We start from the raw sequence: 22,685 nt of genomic DNA, 5'->3' as shown, positions 1-22,685 counted from the left end.
CTGGCTGGCTGAATGGATGGATAGATAGATGGTTGGATGGATAAATTATAGACAGATAGATGATGATAGATGATAGATAGATAGATAGATAGATAGATAGATAGATAGATAGATAGATAGATAGATAGATGATAGATAGATAGACACTAGAGAGAACTTGGACAGATGTTGAATGTCTTTATCCTATATGGAAATCAACATTTTTCCAAGTATGTCCTGATTCCACAGCCTTTCTGACTGCACTCTGTGTGCCTGAAATACTCCACCTGCATTACCCAATTTTAGGGGCAAGAGAAATGCCTTTATATGCTGTGGGAATACAAACAATTGCTATAAACCTTTACTTGCTCCATTAAGTTACAAAAAACCTACAGGACTGAGTGACAGCCCCACAATTTATTGTCATCTACTCATACAAGTAAAAGCTTTCTAAGAAGACAGGTGAAAATATTTCTTGGGAGGAGGATGGATGGGGAGAAGTGAAGCGCAAGGGGAAATGACAATGGCTAGAGAAATAACTTCCTCTGAGGAGGAGTGGTGAATACAGAACAGCAATGGCTAAGCTTGGAGAAGCCTCGGGAAGATGTTGGTTGATGAACCAACACGGGAGAGCAACCACTGTCAGCCTAACCGCAGACATCCGGGTCTCAGTGGATTCCATCTGAACTAAACACGAAGCCCCAGAAGGAATAGCTCAACCCTGTGTCATCATCCAGAGAATTTCTAGAGGCTGAAGCAGGACACAGCACAGAGCGAGCTGTTTCAGTGCCTTTTGATCCAGGATACTTTGGCTAAATCAACTACTGTGTGGCCACAGAATCAGTTGTTCTTTCTACTCTCTGGTCTACTTGGCACCTTCCTATCAGTAACTAAGGAAAAATCAGAAAAGGTGACGAGGTCTATCTATAAATATGATTCCACCCCAGGATGAATTGTAGCAGAGCTCTCATCACCTCTGTGCTCAAAAGCACATGGACCAGGGTTCCCAGAACCTGGAGAGTATGGTGGAGATAGGACCACCATGAGAAGAGCAGTGAACTTTCATTAAGGAACATTGTCAGCACAACTTGACCTCACAGGGAGGGAGCCAGCTTTCTTCTCTTCTCTCTGCTCAGTCTCCCTCAGGGGCTCCCCATTGACTAGATCCAGGCAGAAGCCAGCAGGTGAGGGAGCATACTCATGTAATTCATGCTGTGGGCCTTGTCGGGCACAGAGTAGATACAAAAAGGTAGAGGGTAGGTCTGAAGGAATAACTGATGACATTCAACACACTGGCCTCTATGACAAGCTACAAGAGAAGGCAGCCTAAGATTGAAGCTATCATCATAGAAGTCAGAAGACAGACACAGTACCTAGGTGACATGATAAGCAACCATGGAGTCTGCCCTATCACTGGACTTTCTGCTCTGTAAGACAACAAGTTTCCATGTAGGACAAGCCAGTTTGATTCATAGTGTAGCAGTGGGGAATAGTAGCCCACCCCACCATTCCATTGACATTGTTTCTGTAAACAGTGACTCTGACTAATATGTAACTTGTAGACAAATGGAATGTTTGTATAAGGATCCTAGGAACTAACTTCAGAAGGTACAGACTCTGACCATGTTAAAAATATATGTACAGTAAAGACTAAATAAATCATTTGCTTGGTTGACATAAATCTAAAAATGTTATCCACTAGATTACTTCATAATTTAGAATGCAATATCAGAAATTTCTGGGGAAAATTCAAAATTGCTCATTTACAAAGTGAAAATCTTGTTTAAATGCTCTTATTCAAACAAGTTCCTTTTTTTTGTGGGTTAAATCCATTTTTTAACTGAGTGCCAATTTGATTAGTGTCCCACTAAAATGTTCAAATTACCAGTTTTTTAGTGTAAATAGAACTATCCAGCAGTCATTCCTGCATTGCCAAAATCTCAGAGAAGTTGCTAAATGACAGACTATTAGCATAACTCATTTAATGTTTGAACTTGCCTGGGACTAAGATGTTCAAGTTTACAGACCCTAGAGTGGTAAGGACCAATAGAATTGATTGCTTACTCTAGGGGGCACTGTGCTAGACATCTTTTAGACATGTTCTCATTTAATTCTCACAAATCTGGAAAGTAGGCATTATTTTCAAATTTTACATATAACTTCTTAGAAATATTAAGTAGTACTTCACAGTTACCAAAATAATATTTTTTAACTGTCAAATATTTTGAAGTCATTATTATAAAGCTGTTAGGTTAAACCAGATATTTTACATTTGCTGAAGTCTGTGAAGGTTAGAGTTATGATTTACTTTATTTAGCATATTCGAGTGACAAACAAGGAAAAGAGATTCTGGTTAACCCAAGTAGAACTGAAACTTATTGGAAGGGTATGCAGAAGTTCACAGAATCAAGAGTGAACAACTGGACCATTGGAAGAATAAGAAATAAAAAAAAAATTTCAAGCATCTAAGCAACAGGAACTAATGGGCCATTTTCTTCAGGAAAACACCGTAGAGATGATCAACTCTGGTCAGTTGCTGTTGGTATGGCTCACAGTTTGAACTTCTGGAAGATTGAATTTATTTGGCCCATCTTGGATCACATGCCTTCCTATTTTGTTGGGGAAAGGCAGGGATTTTGATTATTAACACAAAATAGGGGAAGAGAAGTTCCTTAAGGGAAAAAGAAGGTGGTATTTTCAAAAGATGGAGGAGGGGATGCTGGGCTGGCAAAAAACACAAAATGTCCACAATAATACATGACAGAGCTGGAGTTCAACCCTCAAACTACTCCAAATATTTTGTTTTTAACCACCATCCTATATTTTTTTCAATCACTCGTTACTAAAATAATCTCAGGGGAGCAGAATGAGGTACATATATGATAATGATCACATAGGTCTTGTCACTGCTATATACAGTTTCAGCGATAATACCAGCACTCACGGCAAGGTCTTCAGGGGTCCAATGGCAGGCCTTGCTGGTGGCTTTGGCATCTTGTCTGTTGGTCTCCATTGCTCCACGGCCTACTTGTTAGGAAGCTCTGTTAGCCGCCAGACTGGTCTAGTTAAGCAAACCTGGGATTCCTGAGTTGTTTCAGTTGTCAGTTCAATTGCAGAAGTATATACTTCCTATTTCCAGCAGGCTGACCTCAGAAAGTTACCATTATTGCTTCTCTAATGTCATCCAGCAGTTTCATTCCGGTTTACTGTTTCAGTATCAGCTCTGGGAAACAAATGCCAACTTATAGTTTTTAAATTTCCAAGTTCTTTTCTAAAGGAAAGATTTATTTTTCCATAAAATTTTCATGGTTTTATGAATGCATAAAGAGGCAGCTTAGGTTATAAAAATCTTGCTTTTTAAGTTAAAAGTGTGTTTCACATCGTAAAGTAGCCACCTGAAAGTCCCTGTGATACGTTTAAATTCTCACCACTCAATATCTTTCTTCTTTGAAGTTGTAATGCGTATTGTTTTGAGATGCCTGCAGGCTTTATTGGAGCTATGAAACTAGGCTTCTTTTTTTCTCTTAAAATAGTATATGTGTTTTAGTCTAACTTGATTCTGGTGAGTAAAATCAAGCAACTAAGTATTATTAAAACAAAGGAAGGAAGGGAAGAAGGGAAGGAAAAAGGAAGGACAAAGAATCGAAAAAAGAAGAAAAGAAAAAAAGAAAAGAAATAATGTAAGAATAATTCTCACTACCATTTTCACTGAAAGTACAATCAGTATTTTTAAAAATTGTTTTCTTTAAGTAGAAATCAGGTAGAATAGGACCTTTCCATTTTGACAATCAAGATCAAAAGGAAAAAACAACAACAACTGGCCAGGTCACAGAAGAGTTAAAAAATCTAAAGTTCATTAGGAGTACTTGTAGGGAAAGGCAAATAATGTGGGATTCGGATTCCAGTGTGTGTTTAGATATTAACTACAAAGCAATAACTGCATGATCTTACGTAAGCAACTTAATGTCTATAACCTTTAATTCTTCATTTATAAATTAAGGCTGGTTGAAGTATGGAAAATAAGTGAAGTATGTAAAGAGTTACACACACAGTACCCATTCAATAATGATATCTTTATCTTACAAAGCCATTAATTTATCATCTTCATTACTCATTAAATAAAAAATGAGAGTATTTATACATAGCTTCCTGCCATAAACTGGAATTTAAATAACTCATGAATGTAATAAATAACTCAATAATTTGTTTTATTAGTGTTTGAGTCCAAAGGGCAAGAGTGGGCTCTATTTTTTTAAGAGACTATTTCTACCTGGTCTTTATTATAACTACTATCTACATGATTTAAAAAATAATAATAATAATGAGCAAACCAAGACTCAATTTTTTTAGAAGAAGAATGACTTAGTTCTTTAAAAAAAAAAACAACACGAAGTAATAGTAATTATATTATTTACTGGGCATCTGACTCAGTGGGAATAAGGTTTGTGAATCTGTTTCTAACAAGCTTCCAATAGGTGCTGATGCTACTGGTCCATGAACCACTCTTTGAGTAGCTGACTCTGAAAGGGTTCTGGGCATAGCAGTGTATCTGGTCTGAGTGCTCCCATATTACAGGGGACACAGATTGGATAAAAATGTCTCATAAACTCAGTCCCCATTCCACCCACCAACCCAATCTTATTTTTCATGTTTCTAAGTTAAAGCTCATTTCCTTCCTGCTGACGTGCTCTCTAAAGTCCACCTCCACCTGGTAAATTGCTACTTATCCTCTGAAATTTATCTCCAAAGCTAGGTCTTCTGGGGCTAGACCTGCCCAGTGCATGCAGGTGGCCAGATCCCTAAACAAACCTCTGTAGGCTGAATGGGACATTTCTGCTCCCACTGGATCCTCTGCCCATCCTTACTTGACTCAGCTGCTCAGTACCCATCACAGGGCCCTTGAGAGAACCTTGTCTCAGGCAGAATGCCCTTTTAGTTCTCTCATCAGGCACGTCCCCAGATTCTGCAGATCTTTAGGACACTAGTCCACCCAGACAAGAGGGGTTAATGGCTTTTTTGCCCTTGAACTTTAGCAAGATATTTTGAGTTCCTTGAGGGGAAGATGCTATAAAAAAAAATACAAGGTGATATACAAATACTGAAAACAGCACAGTAGCATTTAATAATAAGAGTTGTTTTCTTTACAAAAATATTTCTGTGCCACTGATCCTCATTTCCATCTGACAAGGGCAAAGGCAAACTCTGTGCCAGGAAGGTAAAATAAGTGAGTGAAGGCGGTCAGTTAGGGTCAGCATCCTGGCAAGCCCATGACTCATCTGAGCAGGGCTGTATCCAGCCACATTGGAATGGCACCTAGGCCTGCCAGATCTCCCAGATGCCAGAAACTCGGATTTTTACATGAAATCTCCCACATCCACAAATCCAATTTTTGGTTGATGCTGTTGTTTAAATACTGTGAAAGCCAAACCAAACAAATCTAAGGGCCAGATGCAGCTGGTTGGGGGAAGACAGAGGGGAACATGTGATTTTTTGCATTAGATTTAAAGTAACTCTGCCTTTAAGATAATTTTCACCTCCAGCCTGTTGAAATCAATCAGGGCCAAATGTATGCTTACCAGTGCCTGACATCGTCTGTGTTCAGCAACGGCTTCACTCTTCAGCTGGAACGTGGCAATAATGTCGAGCTTGCTCAAGGCGCTCTGAGTCCCCATACGTATAAACTCACACACACAGCCAGGAACACCCAGAAGCATCTGGAAAGTCTGATTTGGAGTATTGTTTTTCCTGGGCTTCTTTTCAGAAAAGAGCTGCCATGAAACATGAGGATTCAAGAGAGCTGGGTGAACACATCTGGCTCTGACCAATGTCTATATGGACCGAGCAGCATCTGCTTCTGCTTCTGTGGTGCAGCAACTTCTCAGGTCTGGCAGGTAATGGAAAGGGCTCTAGATATTTGGGTTTAGAATGCCAAGAAAACTATGAAAGTTGCCCAGGTAGAACAGCATGTGGGAAGGAGAAAATTATGAGTGTGTCAGCAAAACATTCCATATCACCTTTAACCAACAGTATCCTGCAAATCAAATTCTACACCCATAAAATATTATAAAAATATTATACTATGGTGCCAGTGCATTGTCTTTATTGCTCCCATCTTTGCATTCTCCATTCCCATTTTATCTTTTTTTTTTTTCAGATGGGAGAACAAGCACCAAGATATCTGAAATAATAGCTTCGTGTCTCATGTTTTATACACCTTGGAATCCTCCTTGCAACTCAGTAGAACTTCAATTAATATTTGTCGATTGAACAAATAGATGAATACAGTATTTTAAATCACAGAGGCTAGGACAATCACCTTTTCACTCTGTCCTATGTACTGGACAACAAATCAGAGGTGCCCACTTATTGCTCAGTTAACAGTGAATAACAACAAATAAACAAGAGGCTTACTAGCTTCTTCTGATGACTAATATGGGCAATGTAAAATTTCCACTATAACAAGTATTATGAGAACATACACTAGAAGGATTTGATCTAGTCGGAAATATCAGTGAAGGCTGCCTTGGAGAAGAGATAAAGGATTTATAGGATTGTTTATTAGGGGGGACAAGTGTAGAAAGAACATTCTGCACCAGGGGTCAGCAAAGTATGACCAATGGTTCAAATTCAGCTTATCACATGCTTTTATAAATAAAATTTGATCAGATCACAGCCACACCCATTTATTTACATATTGTTTAAGGCTGCCTTGGCACTAAGGTGGCAGATTCAAGTAGTTGGTTAGGACATATGCCATATGGTCTGCAAAGTCTAAAATATTTACCACTTTATCATTTAAAGAAAAATATTTTATTGGCCTGTATTCTAGGCAGAAGAAATAGGATATACAAAAAGCCCTGTGGCCAGAAAGAGGACAAAATGGGAACTACTTGAGAAGGCTTATATAATCAAAGTGGGGAGAGTAAGGTGAAAGATGGTGAGACATGGTAAACATGATGAGAGATGAAGGTAGAGAGATAGGCAGGCCCAAACCATTGAGATTTGTATTAAGTAGTTTTAGCTTTATCCTAGAAGAAATCTGAATTTTAGGCTTGATGAAGACAAGAAGGAGGTGGCAGAGTTGACATGGTTAGCTCATAAGAGAAGACCACTGAAGCCACACTATGAAGAATGGATTAAAGGAAGTCAAAATGGGATTCAAATACACACTTAGGAGACTGTTGAAGGAGACCAACATTTGGGGGTAGGAAAAGTACTTTAACAACTAAAATTTCAAAGACTTACCATAATAAAGAAGAATTCCATGCTCATGTCACAGGACAGTGTGGACTGACAGTTGACCATCAGTGTTCTCACCTTTCCAAGCAGCATTTGTGGGAAGAGGGCCAGGTTGTGGTGAAAGGTTTATATGGGCCAAGCCTGGAAGGGACACACATCCCTTCCACTTACATTCTTGGATAAAACTCAGTCAAATAACCACATCTAATTGCCAAGGAAAGTGGTCTAACTATATGCCCAGAAAGAAGAGAAAAGCCTGGATATTGATGAGCATCTTAATCTCTGAAAAAGCTGAGTCTGTGCTGTGCAAACAAGAAACAACGAGAGAGACTATCTCAGTGAGTTTCCCAGGGAGTGTCAGTGGGTGAATAGGAATGGAACCTTACAATGATACTTCTTCCTCCCAGGTCAGCAGTGTCTCAGGCCAACCAGTCCATCTCAGTGGAGCTTTTGTCCACAGTCCCACCCTTCTCCCTATCTTCATTTCAGTGCCCAAAGCCCACGCTGGGAGAGGGGCATGGAAAAAAGGGTCTCCTGTTTCTCCAAGTCAGATTAGGTAAACCCATTCTCAGCAAAAATTCTGGGTCCAGAGGAAGCCATTGACATCAAAGAATAGTCTTCGCAAGGGGCTCCTGGCCTAAGCCTTTATTGACTATGAAAAAGGATCAATATTGCTGCTGATTTTAAAAAGCAAATATCCACAGTAGAGTTGCTTCATTATAATATGGTTCATGTACCTATTCTTAGGTCAATCATATATATTACAGTATATAGCATATAGTATATATGAGCTTGATAGTATATTTTTGCCTTTAAACAGTATTTTTCAAACTGCAGGTCACTGTCCATTAGTGGGTCACAGATCAACTTACTGAATTACAGCCATCATTTAAAAAAATTAAAATAGAGATTTAAAAAACAAAACAAAAACAGAGCAGCCTGGCCAGTGTAGCTCGCTCAGTGGTTGAATGTCAGCCTATGAACCAGGAGGTCATGGTTCGATTCCCAGTCAGGGCACATGCCCAAGTTGTGGGGACATTCAAGAGGCAGCCAATCAATGATACTCATCATTGATATTTCTATCTTTCTCTTCCTCTACCTTTCCCTCTGAAATTAATAAAAATATATATTTTTATAAAAACATCAGAGCACATCACACACAGTAAGAAAACCTATTATTTAGTGAAACCTTTCTTCAGATACACCACATATACTGGATCACAATGAGAAATATGTGTTTCTTATTGTGGGTTTTGGTCAAAAAGCCTCTTAAGATAAATTGATATTCCTGTTACTAAATGCCATTCTTAAAGTAGAGTTTCCAGGTAGTTTTTTATCCATAGATAATCTATGCATTGCCTCTATTGTTCTGCTCTAATTTTTATGTTTGTTAAGATCAATGTTGTATTTTTGAAGATGAACACTTTGTGACATTTACTTCTTATTTGCTCAGAAAATAAAATAAGCATATTCAGTGCATAATCAACAACTATATGTAGTGAAAGATAGCTCCCAAATCTAAAAAACAAGACAAAACAAAACTCAAAAGAAAATCAATTGAAAAAATATTTAACAACAGGACACAAACCAGTTGACAAAAAGAACCCATCACCAAATTATATTTCCACTGACAGAAATTTAAAAGCCAGACCTGCTATTTCTATATCTGAATAATAGTTTCCAAATAATACCCTGATGACAGTCAATTTAGTTTTGGGTAAACAAAACAAATTCCTATTCAGTTAAACAACTTAGTTTCTGCACCTCATCCATGTTCATCTTAAGTGACTTTAACACACACACACACACACACACACACACACACACACACACACTCACACACTCAGCTTCCAGGTACCCATAAATGATTAAAGCTAAGCAACCAGAGACTTGATCTTGCCAGTCATTGCTGGGATCCAATTCACTTGAGCCTACCAAGATCACAAGAGTCATCAAAATTTTTGTTTGTTTGTTCAGTAATTAGAATAAATACTAAGTAGCTAGTTAACCAATATATCATCAGGAAACATTTCTCACTATTGTTTTATGATTATTCTACAACAGAGGAAGAAAGTGTGGATCATACTGTTTGAAGCATCCGGTTTGCAAAGGCATGGCTGAGGTGAGCCTGTATATATTGTTCAAGTATGTGATTGCCTCAGGCAATACTACACTGAAGGGTTTTAGGGCTGGAAGGAATGTGCAGGCCTCATAATTTGAACTTTTCATCTTACTGATGAGAAAAAAATGTGGTGAAGTGACCTGCTGGGGTTCAACCCAGATTTTCGTCCATCAATCAAGTGTACTTTGTTATTGTATGAAGTGAAGCCGTGAGTTTTATAGGGTTTTCGATTCTAATTTTCTGGGTTTTGGAAAGAAAGAAATCTAAGCAGCTGCGACTCTGCCTCTCGTCAGGCCTGCTGTTTGGGGGCAGACTGAGCAGACATCTCACTTCATGCCGCAGACTTTCCATTTCACAAGCAAGGCAGCTCGGCCGGTGAACCCAACAGATGGCCCCTGATGCTTTATTTCCTCACTCACCCAAGGGCAATCTGAATCTCCACTCCTGCACTGTCAGGAGAAGCTGTCCCCATGGTTTGCATACAGGGATGTGCTTTCATGAAGCATTCACAACATATTGAGCACATGCTGTGTGCCAGGCATAGTGCTAGGCCCTTCAGCAAGAACAACAGTAGCAAAGGACAGGGTAGAATAAGTGACACCCTAAAGCAGTGGTTCTCAACCTCCCTAATGCCGCAACCCTTTAATACAGTTCCTCATGTTGTGGTGACTCCCAACCATAAAATTATTTTCGTTGTTACTTCATAACTGTAATTTTGCTACTGTTTTGAATCGTAATGTAAATATCTGATATGCAGGGTGTATTTTCATTGTTACAAATTGAACATAATTAAAGCATAGTGATTAATCACAAAAACAATATGTAATTATATATGTGTTTTCTGATGGTCTTAGGTGACCCCTGTGTAAGGGTCATTCAACCCCCAAAGGGGTCACAACCCACAGGTTGAGAACCTCTGCCCTAAAGGCACTTACATAAAGTTAAAATTAAATTACATTTATTGCATCCACATATTATATAGGTCTTGCAACTACATTCAAAGACTTTGTAGATTCATACAAAAATGATCACCAGCCAACTGAATTTTCATCAGCTTCCCCCATGTTTTCTAGTCACAAAGATGTCACCGGAAGCAACTGGAAATAATTTAGAAACCTGGCTTGGTGGCCCCTTTTACTATCTACTAGCCGAATGACCTTGAGCAAATTTCCTAATCTCCCTGATCATCAATTGCTCTTCCCTTCAGCAAGCCTGATAGGATCTATCTTACAGCTTTGTCAGAAGGACTAAGAGATGCATGAGTGCAGAGTGGCTAAAAAGCAAGTGACTTCCTCTCTCTGGGCTCACTGTCTTTGCTTATAAAATTAGGATAGTAGAATCCATTTCATGCAATTGCTGTGAAAATTAAATAAGAAAATGACACATTCGATACTAAATACATTCATGTTGTTCTATGAACATATCATATGAACTATAAAATCTTAGATAAAAGTAAAATACTATTAACTGTTACAGTTAAGCTCAATAAAAAAATAAATAAATAAAAATAAAAAAAGAGTATTGGACCACAATGATTCCGAGGTGGTACCTTTACATCTCAAGCTTTCAGGCTCAACGCTATTTTGGAAGTTCAAATAAATGGCTCTGCGTTGGCTGTACGGCCGTATTCCTCTCAAGCTGAACGGATGTTTTGGAAACCCTCCTCTCATCTTCTCTTTCTTTTTAGATCACTTCTCAAGACATAATTCTTTTAAGGACCAGCTCTAAATATTTATGTTAGTCCTGTGTGTATGTAGAAAAAGAAGGGGAAATGACGCCAAAGGTTTCCATGTTAGTATATGCTTATTCTCATATTATTTAAACAGTCGGAATAATATTTCCCATCCTTGAAAAGTCACGTCCTCAAGATTAGTTAGGGAATCTGGAAACTGAAGGATTATCTAGGTAGAGGGGAATTACCTACCAGAATTTAATATTACAAAAAGAAGACTCAATACTGTTTTCTTTGGGTTTGAATGCACCCACTATTAATGGGTGCTGAAAAATTCCTGCTCCATTGGAAATTGAACATTAGGATATCTCTTTTTAAATGGTTCAATTCAGGTAAAAAAATCCATTGACTATTTTATTTCATTCATTCAAATTGCTATTTGCAAAACAACCAGATGTTTTATTGTTAGAATTTACTCAGTTTCTGTTTATACAACGGTTTGCATGTGGAGACAAAACTTAATATCTCATTTGGTGGAAGAAAATGAATCTGACTAAAATATGAGCCTTTTTCAAATCCAGACTTATTCCGTCCATAGTAAGCAAGAGTGTGTGTGAAGCATAGGCATTTAGCTTAACTCTGCATGAAGAAAATGACTATCCGTTCTTTTAAAATATTGGTGTTTTAATTTTTGAAATTTAAAAAAAAGGAGGAGGGGAGAAGAGGAGAAATTGGAGGAGAATAAGCATCTTGTTGCAAAGTATGGAAAGACGCAAATGAGAATCAGGTGAAATTTTCAGCTAAAGTAATCCTAATATGCACTTCTGTGCCTGTTGCATATTTAGAAGACAATTACCTTGGGTTTCCCATTTCCTAGGGGAGCTATATTCTGACTTAGCTGTCCTGGAAACACCCAGGTCTGTTGTGTAATATTGATGAACCTGAGTTTGGAGCTGCTAGCACTGTATATCTCTGTATGAATAATAGGACACACATAAATGATTAAAACAAGGCAGCCAGAAACCCGATCTTGCCAGTCATCTCTGGGATCAAATTCATTTATCAGCCCACCAAGGTCAGTGACCTCGATTACCCAGAGCCCAGCTACTAAAATGATTCATTGATCCATTCTCTCATTTCACTCATTTAATTGGGAGTGGGGGAAGTGAAAATATTTTCAATGAATTGACCTGTAAACAACTGTACTTAGCCTGCTGTATCCTCTAAAACACTTATTAATGGTAACGAGGAGCATCCATAGGCCCCACAACAGAGAGGAGTAAACAAAGAAACCATAGCTTTTCTTAGACATTTTCCTCACATTAAATAACTCGGAATCCCAAGGTTAGTCCTCTCTCTACAATGCTTCATACTATCCTAACTCAAAAGGTATGTAGGGATGTGAATTGAAAGACTATACTAGCAGATATCAAGATGTCATTGGATTTCTATAGAGAAAATACTTACGAAATTATTTAAAATGTGTTTATTTTTATAGTCATCAATGGATACTGAGTAAAAACATGGAGTTAGAAATAAACGTGCTGTAATGTACCTCTACATAATATTTCCTCCATACAGAATCTGCCAGATTTAGCAAGTAAAAAGCCATAATGCTCTATTAAATTTAAATTTCAGTTAAACAACAAGTAATTATTTTAGTATAATATAGGTATTTCATGAATATTTGGGACATATTTATACTAAGAAATTATTCTTTGTTTATCTGAAATTCGAAGTTAACTGGGCATCCTGAATTTTATCTGGCAATCATAATATCAATGCTAGAGACATAAATAATCTCCAGTGCATAGATAATAGTAAAATGAATGACAGGTTTTAAGTATTCATTGCCTTTCTTTTGAATATAATTTATGTTTTAAATTCATATCATTTTATTTTTAATCATGACTGTGCTGGACAACTGGCTAGCACAATTCCTGAAAACTTAACAATCAACTTTTGCACATCTCTGACATTCTACTTGCATATAATAGTTCCACACCAGAGAGCTGGACTATGAACTCACAAGGATAGCACAGATTTTAAAGTGTACCTCAGTTCATAATATTACTATGATTTAAAAATAGCTTTTAAACACAGCTTTGTTACATTCCACGTGAAGTACATTTCAGTGCACTGAACGCTCCCAACTCCTCTGTCACCCCCAACTCCCACGGCTGGGGAAATTCCTGTGTAGTGAGGAAGAGTACATCTTGAGACTTCCTCCTTTCCGTTTTTAGGAATTTCTGTGACAGCCAGTCCTCTTTAGAACTGCATGGTTTTAATGAAAAGCTCTAACTTCTAAGTTTCTGCCTTTTTTTTTCTTTTTGTGGGATTAGAGGACAAAGACCTAAAGAGAAGGTCCTTTAGTTTTTGTGTTTAACTGAGCACATTGATCAGATATTGGCAATGAGAAGATAAGCCTTGAATTTCTGGGGGGATCAAGGTAAAACTCTACTCTGATCTACAAAGTGCTGGGATTAAGAATGTGTAGACTTGCAGTAGAGACAAAATAAGGTTAAGATGAGCTCTAGAGAACAGACTACTGAGGAGACACAAACAACATTTTACCTAATTTTTAAAAATTAAATAAGTAAGCCCAGCCTGTGTAGCTTGGTGGCTGAGCATCGACCTATGAACCAGGAAGTCAGGGTTTACCTGTCAGGGCACATTTCTGGGTTGCGGGGTGTGCAGGAGGCAGCCAATCAATGACTCTCTCTCATCATTGATGTTTCTCTCTCTCTCTCCCTCTCCATTCCTCTCTGAAATCAATAAAAATATATTTTAAAAATTAAATAAGTAAATAAATAAAATAGGTGTCCTTCTCTTTAGTCAAACATTACCCTCAAAGGGATTTTCAATTTTCTTTTTTATATTTGAGGCATTCTTATTTTAGAGAAAAAAAATAGTGGTGTGAATTATCACTCCATATTTATTCTTTTTTATTAGACTTGCTTTTATTTTAGGTTTTCTTCAAATAAGGAACCCTCAGTACAAATTCTACTTCATATCATAAATGTATGTATAATCTAGTTTAATTCTCAGTGAACACCTGCCCTAAATGTTAACTCCAGTGTCCTGGGAAAACATAAAGATATATACTAAATGCAGTATTACATACAGTAGTTTCTATTTTATGTCAGAGTTTATAACTAATAAAGATATCTACATGAAAAGTAGCAAATTTGGATACCAATACCAATAGTCAGCTACAAAGTTCCATAACATAGTTTCTTTTGTTAATTTTCTCATTGCCAAATTTATCCCAGGAACAGTTATGTTTGAAGTCTCTTCTAATTTGAATAGTAACACAGTAAAGTATTCTTATAGGATCTTCATAGTTGTTTATAAGCTTTATTTGGTTTTCAAACTGAAAACTAAAATAAAACTTTGACAATATTAAAAAGTTGTTATATAATTGATAATAATTGAGCTAGACAGAATGAAACTATTTTACTAGTATAACAGGTTCTTAAAAGCTTCTTGATTAAACTATTACTGATTAGCTCATAGGTGCATCCTAAAATTATTTTTAAAGATCGCATCATTTGTCAAGCGTTCTGTATTACTTAGGACACTAAGTGGTGAAAATTAATATTCCTAGACTTTACCTTTATAAAATTAAATATATTCCATTTTTCTAAGTGAAATAAATGTAAAAATCAAAAAAGAAAGATGATAAATTTATTCCAAATAGACAGGTAAAACTAATTCAAAACAATAAATAAAATGTTTTATAGATAGTGTGGAAGAAATAAAATGGTAAAAAAAATACAAGGGAAAATGAAAAGAAATTATTGTATCATGTATAATACATTATTACTGTTGCTGTTATTTGCTCCTATTAAAAAAGAAATTATTGTATTTGGGACGTCGTCTCATCTCTCTATACAAAAGCCTAATATGCTAAGTGTCTGACCATCTGACCATCTGACCAGTCTCTATGACGCGCACTGACCACTAAGGGGCAGACACTCCAACAGGTAGGTTAGCTTGCTGCTGGGGTCTGGCCAATCAGGACTGGGCAAGATGGGCCACACACACCCTGGAGCCCTCCTGCAGCAGTCTCTCCCTGGCTAGCCAACCTCCAGCGGTCCCTCCCCAGCCAGGCCAAGGATCCCACCGGTGCACGAATCTGTGCACTGGGCCTCTAGTTCTTATATAACACAGGACTGTGATAGTTGCTACTGTTGTTTTTGGCTCCTATTAATTTTTACTTAAACCTACTACAGAGGTTGTGGCATTTCCAATCACAAAGGAATGAAAAGGTCACCAAATGATAACCAAGGATCCCAAGTTCATCACCCAGCTGCATGGCTTTGGCAAGTCACTTTGCCTCTCTGGGTCTCATTTGTCTCCACTGGAAAATAGAAAATTGGAACAAATAAAAGTCTTACTTTAAAATCCTGTAACTCTGAACTCAAGCATTAAAACAGAAGAGCAGGTATCTTAAATGACTCAGCAACTTGAGTACAGTTAGGATGTTGAATGGTAAGACTAAAGCAGCCCTTTTGTATTTCTGTCTCATTAGATGAAAGCCCCATTATGTTTTTCTTCAATCAAAACTTGTTAGGAATTCAGAATATTAATACATGCTAATTTAATGGAGTGGCTAGGATGAAAAGTTTCATATCTTGAAGAAAGTTATCAAGAGTGGCATTTTAATACGAGGAATGGATTTGTTACCCAGTCACAAGTGCTAGAAATTACACCCTTTACCAGTTTGATTTTAAGATAATATATCAACTTAAAACTCTGCAAGAGGGGTTATGATTTTTCAAAATTTCTTCAGGAAGTACACTAGAAAACATTTTAAAAATTGGTGCTCTCCATGAACTGTCGGACATTGAAACTTGGACTCAGAACTGTTGGACATTGAAATTGGGACTTGTTCTCATATTTCTAGTCTACAGATACTTGATTTTTTAAAAAAAAAAATAAGGGGGAGATGCTGGAGTCCATTTACTGTCCTCATTAGCTGTGTATAGACAGAGACCCCAAAAGTTAGTAACCTTGAAGCCCTAGCAAAGGTCAAGGCTGTGTACCACCCAGTTAATCTAGATACCACCCTGTTAATCTAGATAATGGTAGCTGAAGCAACCTCCCTACCTTTAATCATATAAATTGCCTAAGGGTCATGTTATGAAAAAAAAAAAAAATTGGTGCTCTAAATAGTTCTACCTTGTTTGGTGCTTTATTCCCAATCCCAAGCATAATGCAAATCCTCAATAAGTCATGAGGAAAAGAGTTGGGGAATAACGGGGACCTTGGAGAAATCTCCCAGATGAGTAAATCCTTATTCAATCTCTGCCACCTCTTACACAAGCTGCACCCAAAAGATCATAGCCATGTTGATATTCACTGAGATTCATGTGTTTGAGACAATACACTCTCCTACCATGGTTTTCACCACCACAGTTCAGGCAGACGCTGATGAGGAAGAGGGTCCTTGACTAAGCATGTCATCCAGTCCTTGGTAATGGTGTCCTAAAGGTCTACATAGGCCAGGTGTGGCAGGTGAGAGGTCTGGAGCTCAGGTTTTTTAACTCCCAGTGCAAGGAAGGAAGGAAAGAAGGAAGGAAGGAAGGAAGGAAGGAAGGAAGGAAGGAAGGAAGGAAGGAAGGAAGGGAGAGGAAACAAAAACAGGGCTCTGTGAGATAAATTGAAATGCTGGGTAAATGTGAAGCAATTAGGAAAATAGTTCTCTTTTCCTTTGAAATTATATGGATGAATTCTGGGGGTTCATAAATTCCAGAGAAATTTTTTAATGTAGGTGTGTTTGTATAATTATAATCTAAAAAGTAGATGTTACCAGTTATGTTAATAGGTTTTCTTTGATGGTGAACTAGTCATTGAAAGCAATTTTAAAAAAAAATAAGGTGCTTTGTAATCCAGTATTTTTCCAGTTAAACCTCTTTTAGAATTAAAGATCTTTTTTTCTGCTTTAAAAGTTCTTTGTTACTCAAGTCTAGGGAATAAAAAGCAAAAAAGTCTTAATTCATTGGTGAACATCTTTAAAATTTAATTTCTTCAATGCAGTGCATTCTTAGTCACAATAGCTTAGTGGTATTATCCTTTGGAAACAAAAAAAAATATTTCCCCAACAATTCCCGTTTAGGGATTTATCTTGTATGAAAAATCACACAAATATATAAAGATGTGTGTTCAAGGATGTACACTGCAAAAAAACAACAACAAAAAAAAAAACGGGAAAATTGAGGGGGAGAAGCTCAACAATAGCGCGTTCAATAAATACATTAGAGAACTTTTATATGCTGCAATATGATGCTGTTTAAAAGAATAAGGCAGAGCTGTTTTTACTGAAAGCAAAATATGTTAAAGCAATTTTAAACAAAAGTAGTTAAAGCAGTCGATGCCAGGCCTATCACCTGAACTCTGATTCCTGAATATAATGACAAAGACGGCAAATGGAACCTCTGATGCATGCATAAGCCAGGGACCCAACGGGAAGCAAGTGGCACACTCAGGAGGGTTTATTTATGAGGTATGGGTAGGTGTGGGGCAACCACAAAGAAGACTGAGGTGCCCCTGGGCTAGTCATACCAGGTGTTACCACCTGTAAGCATGAAGGAATAAGAAGAGGGAACTGAATTCAGTGGGAGAGCGTGGAAAAGGTCACCTTCAGAGGAGCTGTGACCTTTGGTGGTTTTATACAGCCAGCCCAAGGCCACCCTGCATGGAGTGCCGGAAGCCGGTCCATCCTTGCTGCTTGACACAGTCGCTGCAGGAAAGAAACATCTGCACAGCATATGTTTCAAGGGACCTGGCTTATATAGCATACTGTTCTTAATATGTTTGCTCCCCTTAGCGCTGTGTGTTTTAACCAAGGTCACCTCTCCAAGAAAGGTTGTTTCCCCAGGTAGGAATTTTTCCCTGAAGTCAGGGAGGGGATGCCTCTCCTAGAAAGGTTGTTTCCCCAGGTAGGAATTTTTCCCTGAAGTCAGGGAGGGGATGAAACTCCTTAACTAAGTGCCAGGCGGGTAGTTAATCACTACAAACAATCATGCTTAAGCTACATAATCTTTACTCCCTGGAATGGAGATAAGAAACGCCCTAACTTTTGTAATAGAAATTGACAGGATTAAAATCAACTGGTATAAATACGGATGTAACAAAACAATAAACAGCAGAACCTCTCTGGAGATCCAGACCAGAACTTGGCTGGAGATCCTGGCTAGAGATCCTGGCTAGGCTGCTGATCAGCTGAACTCCGTCTCCGTGTCATTCCTTCTTCGCCGACTCCATCCACACCTTTGGGGACCCCTGGACCTGCTGGGGTTGGACCCCGGCATCTGGCGCCCGAACAGGGACCCTTTAGGTAAGTCCCCCCCGTATTTGGGACAGATAGGACTGCACTGTAGGGTGCTTCAGACCCCCCCCCTATAGAGGATAAGTAGGGTAAGTGGGTAGTTAGTACAGAACTTAGATTGACAAGATGGGTCATACTGAGTCTAAAGAAAAAAGACTCTGTATTAATCTTTTAACGCATATGCTTGCTAGCAGAGGAGTTAAGGTTACTCCCAGTCAGACAGAAAGTTTTATAGAAGACGTATGTGAATGGCTTCCTGAGGATGGAACTGTTAATTTAGAAACTTGGACTAAAGTAGGAGAGCAATTAAAGAACTATTACAGCTACCATGGATCTGAGAAGGTCCCGGCAGTTACCTTTTCTCTCTGGAATTCAATTTGTGAAACCTTGGCACCAGAGGCAAAAACGGTTGAACTTTCTCAAAATTTAAATAGTCCCTCGGCTCCACCCAGAGAGGATACATCATCATTGTCTCCAGCTCAATCTAAAAGCAATTTAGCTATGCCTAGTGATCGGGAGGAGAATAAATATCATAAACATGACCATTGGTCCTTTCCAGTCAGTAGAGAGGAGAATGGCCCTCCCATTCAAAACAGGCTCCCCAAATTAGAAAGGAAGCCTAAACCAGGTCCTGTGGCTCCTATGAGCTCCATGTCTAAATTTCAAAGGGCCATAAGAGAAGCTGAAGTTAATGGAGATCTTGAATTCTCACTCTGCTTCCCAGTTACATATGAGAATGAGTCTGGTGGGAATAGAAACCCCACCTTGGAGCCTATACCTTACAAAGTACTTAAAGAATTAAAATTGGCCTACTCTGAATATGGACCTCTAGCTCCTTACACACAAACCTTGGTAGAAACCCTAGCCAGTAAATGGATGACTCCTTATGATTGGTCACAGGTTTGTAAATCCTGTCTCTCAGGAGGCGATTACTTATTATGGAAAACTGAATATGAAGATCTTGCTAAAAAAGCTGTAGCCACTCGCGAAAAAACCAGAAAAGGAATAACCCTAGACATGATATTAGGAGAAGGTGATTTTAACACGGCTGAGGAGCAAATGAATATGCCCACAGAGGCACTTACCAAAGTAACCAGTTGTGCAGTAAGTGCCTGGAAATCCCTACCTTATACAGCAGGAAAAACCACCACCCTTACAGAGGTTAAACAGAAGGTCGAGGAACCATATCAGGATTTCCTTTCTCGCCTCATGCAGGCAGTCAAGAGAGTAATCAATAACAAAGAGGCAGCCGATATCCTAATCAAACAACTGGCTTTTGAAAATGCTAATAATACCTGTCAGGCTTTATTAAGGCCGATTCGCAGAACAGGAACTATAAATGATTTTATAAAACAGTGTGCTGATGTAAGTCCAGCATTTATACAGGGTGTAGCTATAGCTGCAGCTCTCAAAGGGGAGACATACCCTCAATATGTACAGGCTATAGGACAAGCCAGCAATACTACAGGTAATAAAAGAAATATGAACTGCTACTCTTGTGGCTTATCTGGGCACTTTAGCAGAGAATGCCCAAATAAAAATAATAATACTCAGGCTAGATGGCAAGCTCCTTGACAGCCTGGAAATACATTAGGGAATAATATTAATCCTCCAAAAACCGTTTGTCCCCGATGTCAGAAAGGATTCCATTGGGCAAAGGAATGTAGATCAAAATACCATAAAAATGGTCGGCCTTTAAACTCTACAAATAGCTCCCAAGGAGGTTATATCCCATCACCTCAATCGGGAAACTTGAGAAGGGGCCAGCCCCAGGCCCCTGCAATAATAGGGGCATCAACCTTCAACCCCTTTGCAAATTTCGATCAGTCAGTGACCTCTTCAGGGCAACCCCAGGCAGTGCAGGATTGGACCTCCACTCAACCACCCATGCAGTACTAACCCCAGACTCGCCAGTAGCAGCCATTCCTACAGGAGTGTCTGGGCCACTGCCTGAGGGAACTGTAGGTTTAATATTAGGACGGAGCTCCACCTCGTTACAGGGGATCTTAGTCATCCCAGGAGTTGTTGATGCAGACTACACAGGAGAAATACAGATTTTACTTTCCCCACCCACCACAACTATACAGATTCAGCCCAACCAGAGAATTGCCCAATTAATCCTGTTACCAATACATAAAATAGGGACAGCTGTTACCCAGGAAGCTAGAGGGGCCGGAGGCTTTGGATCTAGTGATGCAGCATTTTGGATACAAGAAATCCATGCTACTAGACCTACAAAAATTTTACAAATTCAGGGAAAACCAATTGAAGGTCTATTGGATACAGGAGCAGATGTTTCCTGCATAGCAGAGAAGGATTGGCCCTCTTCATGGCCCACGCACACCACCTCCACTTCCCTAGTAGGACTAGGCAAGGCATCTAATGTAAAAAAGAGTTCTCAGATTCTAACTTGGGCTGATGAAGATCAACATTCAGGAACATTCTGTCCCTATGTAATTACGACTATCCCCTTTACATTATGGGGAAGAGATATCTTGTCTCAAATGGGAGTTGTATTATATAGCCCCAGTGATAGAGTAACATCACAGATGCTAGACACGAGATTTAATCCAGGAAAGGGGTTAGGAAAGGAAAGTAATACCTCACACTCCTCGACAGGATCTGTAATTGGGGCCATTGCCCTTAGGACTGCTGATCCCATAGTCTGGAAATCGTCACAACCAGTATGGGTTGAGCAATGGCCCTTAACATCTGAGAAAATATCAGCAGCCCGACAATTAATTGATCAGCAATTAGCAGAGGGACATATAGAGCCATCAAATAGTCCCTGGAACACACCCATATTTGTAATAAGAAAGAAATCAGGCAAGTGGAGACTTTTGCAAGATCTAAGAGCCATAAATGCCACCATGGAAGATATGGGCTCCTTACAACCTGGATTGCCCTCCCCTGTGGCAATTCCACAGGAGTATTGTGTTGTTGTTATTGACTTACAGGATTGTTTTTTCACTATACCTCTTCACCCAGCTGATTGTCAAAGATTCGCATTCAGCATACCATCAGAAAACTTTAAACAGCCTTATCAGAGATACCAATGGAAGGTTCTCCCACAAGGGATGAAAAATAGTCCTACATTATGTCAAAAGTTTGTAGATCAGGCATTGCAAGTTATTAGAAAGAAATTTTCAGATCTATATCTTATTCATTATATGGATGATATTTTACTAGCTCATAAAGATCGGGCTACTTTACAGGAAATTCTTACTCAGACCATCCTTGCTTTAGAAGAACATGGTCTAAAAATAGCCCCAGAAAAGATTCAGACTGAACCTTCTTTTTCATACTTAGGCAGAATATTACATACCTCTACTATCACCCATCAGCCTCTACAATTAAGAAAAGATCATTTAAACACATTGAATGATTATCAGAAACTATTAGGTGATATCAACTGGGTCAGGCCATATCTAAAAATAACCACTCTTGACTTAAAACCTCTATTTGACATTTTAAAGGGAGATTCTAACCCTAAGTCTCCCCGACAATTAACTGTAGAAGGAGAAAAGGCTATAGCAAAAATAGAACAGGCCATCAATAAACAGCAACTACAGTATCTAGATTATTCCAAATCTTGGGCCTTAATTATTCTAGCCACTAAATATACTCCTACAGGATGCTTGTGGCAGGAAGGACCATTAGAATGGATACATTTACCTGTCACTCCTAGGAAGATTGTACCACCCTATCCCTCCCTAGTGGCCACTCTCATTATCAAAGGTAGACGACGCAGTATCGAACTCTTTGGAAGAGAAGTTACTGAGATAATAATACCTTATAAAAGAGAACAATTAGACACACTATTACAATTTGAAGAAGAGTGGCAAATAGCTATAGGTAACTTCCCAGGACAAATTTTACATCATTTGCCAAGATCACCTATATTGCAATTTCTCTCCCTACATCCGTTTATATTTCCTATCAAATGTTCAAAAGAACCATTATCACCTCCTGCCTCCTTAGTATTCACAGATGGTTCCTCTAATGGTAGGGCAGTAACAATCATTGACTCAATAACCCATGTTCAACAAACTCTAGAGACGTCAGCTCAGAGAACAGAGCTTTTGGCAGTCATTTATGCTTTTGAACAATTGCAACAGGTTCCCTTTAACTTGTACACTGACTCTCAATATATAGTTAAATTATTTCCTCATATTGAGACCGCCTCTCTCCCACAAGGAAGAACAGCCATTTTCTCTTTGTTAACTCAGCTACAAACTTGCATTCACAAACGAGAAAAGGCTTTCTATATTGGACATATTAGAGCTCATTCCTGCCTACCAGGACCCTTAAGCGAAGGAAATTATCAGGCGGATTTACTA

At 38.6% G+C, this 22,685-nt stretch overlaps 1 long non-coding RNA gene across 1 annotated transcript in view; it reads right to left on the bottom strand.

Annotated features, from left to right (window-relative positions):
• Positions 1-2,270: 2,270 nt before the first annotated feature.
• The window catches only part of LOC118660371, a 38,399-nt gene continuing 17,984 nt past the window's right edge, over positions 2,271-22,685 (bottom strand). The window contains exons 2-4 of the long non-coding RNA XR_004968881.1: positions 7,225-7,359; positions 5,556-5,916; positions 2,271-2,588 (exon numbers count right to left, since the gene is read on the bottom strand). This is a non-coding gene — a long non-coding RNA (uncharacterized LOC118660371). The remainder of the gene's footprint in view (positions 2,589-5,555; positions 5,917-7,224; positions 7,360-22,685) is intronic.

This window comes from Myotis myotis, unplaced genomic scaffold, assembly GCF_014108235.1.
Source record: "Myotis myotis isolate mMyoMyo1 unplaced genomic scaffold, mMyoMyo1.p scaffold_m19_p_7, whole genome shotgun sequence".
Classification (NCBI taxonomy): Eukaryota; Metazoa; Chordata; class Mammalia; order Chiroptera; family Vespertilionidae; genus Myotis; species Myotis myotis.
The sequence above is the reverse complement of the archived record's forward strand: the minus strand, read 5'-3'. Positions and strand labels throughout refer to the sequence as shown.